Raw genomic sequence first — 2347 nt, forward strand, 5'->3', positions numbered from 1 at the left:
TCCGAAAATTTAATTCCCCCAAAAAGTTTTTTTTTGCCCGAAAAAATTTTTAAAAAAAAAAAAAAAAAAAAAAAAGAATTTCTGGGAAACAAAAAAAAAAAAACTGTGTGAATTTACTCTAATTTATACGTGTTCAATATAATAAACACAGACTGACAAACATATATATACACCAGAATATTTCAAGTGTGTCTTTGCAAGTCGAACCTGACTGTTCTTGCACTGCTTCATCAAAGTCGGAGACAAACAATTAGAACAACCAGTACCAGTCCAGAAAGTCTCACTCAATTTCAGCTACAGCATTCAAGTTTTAAAGGATGGAATTTGGCTTGATTGAACACTGTACTCCAAAGTGATCAAATCTCAATCAAACAGAGTTTTTTTTTTGTTTGTTTTTTTTTAAGAATGTGACAGAACGTCAGGTTTGCATCAAAAAAAGAAACANTCAATTTATCCAGCGGTAGCTATTTTACTCCATCTGTCAGCAAAAGCACTTTGTCCTCCTAAATGCATGTGAATTTACAGTGTACTTGTGACCCCTTCACTAAGGAACTGTTCACGATTTAAAAACATAAAACAGTGTCAGGGAGTCGGGCTTCGATTCCTCTGGGTCCCAGTACCCCACAGCACTCCACAGCTTCTTTATCAAACCCCGGCAGCTCTTGTTGTTGTTGGCAGCTTACTCCTATCATCAGAGCCGGAGGGATTATGGGATAGCGAGTGAGGAGGTTTACTACCGAGAAAGACTGAGGGAGACCCTTCTATGTGCCACAACCCAACTGGGAGCACCTAGACTCTATGACAAGATGACATACGCTGAGAGAGAAATGTGAAGGCTTATGTGCAGGAAAAAAGGAAACTGCTTTCAGATTTTGTCAGACAAAGCAGAAAACGTTCCCTTGCTTTTTCTTGTGTTCTGCCAGTAAGTCGCATCAATGTGTCACCCTCAGCCCTTGTTGGGAAATGAGATGGGGAAACCAAAGGCGTCTGTTTTGTGTATGCCATGTCGATGGAAGAGGTTTGCACTTTTTTTTTTTTTTGCCCTTTTATCGCTAAGCTTAACTTAGTGATGAAAGAGCCGTTTGAACTCTAACTCCTACACAGGTTTCCCACTATCACAATTTAAAGTTTTGAATGAGTCACTAGCGCGAGGAGAAAGACGGCAACGAAATCGACCAAAAGTTTAGAGCAAGGAGAAGTCTTGTCTGCGTTTTTTTTTTGTTTTGTTTTTTTCCGTCACCATTTAATTGAAGTTAAGGCAGTTATTTCGGTCCAATAACTTTTTCAGACAAGAACGTTGCTCTCCAAGATGATAAATACAGTGTCTTGGAAAAAATATGAACAATCTCTAAACTTTTTCACATTTTGCCACAGAGACATCAGTGTAATTTTTTTAGGAGAGACCAACACAAATTAGGGCATAATTGTGAAGTATAACCAATTTATGGTTTTTAAAAGAGTAAAAACTAAAAAAAAAAAAAAAAGCTCCCAATTGGCCATGTCGGGGATCCATAGCTGAGACGGGAGAATCTGACAGGACAACTATTAGTTTTACACCCCACAAGTCTGACCTTTATGGAAGAGTGGCAGGAAGAAAGCTTTGTTGAAAGAAAGATTTATGATCAGTGTGAAACTTTTCATAAGCCATATAGGGAACACAAAAAAAAAAAGAGGGGAAAACCTGTTCCATTAGACGAGGCTAAAACTAGTCTTTTTGTCGTTCGTATCCATGTCTGAAGGAAAACCAACACTCTCACCACCCTGACTGCACCATCTCCCCTGTGAAACATGGAGGTGGCCTCATCATGGTGTGGAAACGCCTCCCTTCAGCAGGGACATAAACAATGGGACGATGGACTCAGATAAATACAGAGACAAATCAGTTAAGACCTTCAGCTTCCAGCAGGACCATCAACCTAAACATAGAATTACAATGGCGATGAGATGCATTGTCGCCATTGTATGTGGCAAGCTTTAAAAACGAATGCTGACTGACCCTCTCCCTCCAATTTGAATAGGGTGGAGCTGTTCTGCCTGGAAGAATGGGCAAAACGGTTTCTTCTTGAGATGTGTAGGCCCTAAAAGACTTGTAGCTATGATTACAGTGTAAACTGGTCTGTATTGACTATTTAGGATTATTGCAAATGCATCCCGAAATGTTCAGATTTCTATTTGTAAAAAAACAAAAACAAAAAAAAAAAAGGTTCAGAACCGTGTGTTCACTTGTGTTGGCCCATGACAAAATATTCCAATGAAATACATTGACATTTATGGTTGGAATGCAGCAAAATGTGAAAAAAAATTAAAAAAAAAAAAAAAAATATCAAGCAACCCTAACCCCAGTGAA

The 2347-nt window shown here is 38.6% G+C and overlaps 1 long non-coding RNA gene across 1 annotated transcript in view; it reads right to left on the reverse strand.

Annotated features, from left to right (window-relative positions):
* Positions 1–1307, reverse strand: part of LOC106948575 (uncharacterized) — a 33024-nt gene extending 31717 nt beyond the window's left edge. Inside the window, exons 1-2 of the long non-coding RNA XR_001425208.1 lie at positions 1297–1307; positions 1095–1096 (exon numbers count right to left, since the gene is read on the reverse strand). This is a non-coding gene — a long non-coding RNA (uncharacterized LOC106948575). The remainder of the gene's footprint in view (positions 1–1094; positions 1097–1296) is intronic.
* Between the last annotated feature and the right edge of the window lie 1040 nt (positions 1308–2347).

The sequence above is a fragment of the Poecilia latipinna genome, unplaced genomic scaffold (assembly GCF_001443285.1).
Source record: "Poecilia latipinna isolate Pla-1442-1.1 unplaced genomic scaffold, P_latipinna-1.0 Scaffold295, whole genome shotgun sequence".
Classification (NCBI taxonomy): domain Eukaryota; kingdom Metazoa; phylum Chordata; class Actinopteri; order Cyprinodontiformes; family Poeciliidae; genus Poecilia; species Poecilia latipinna.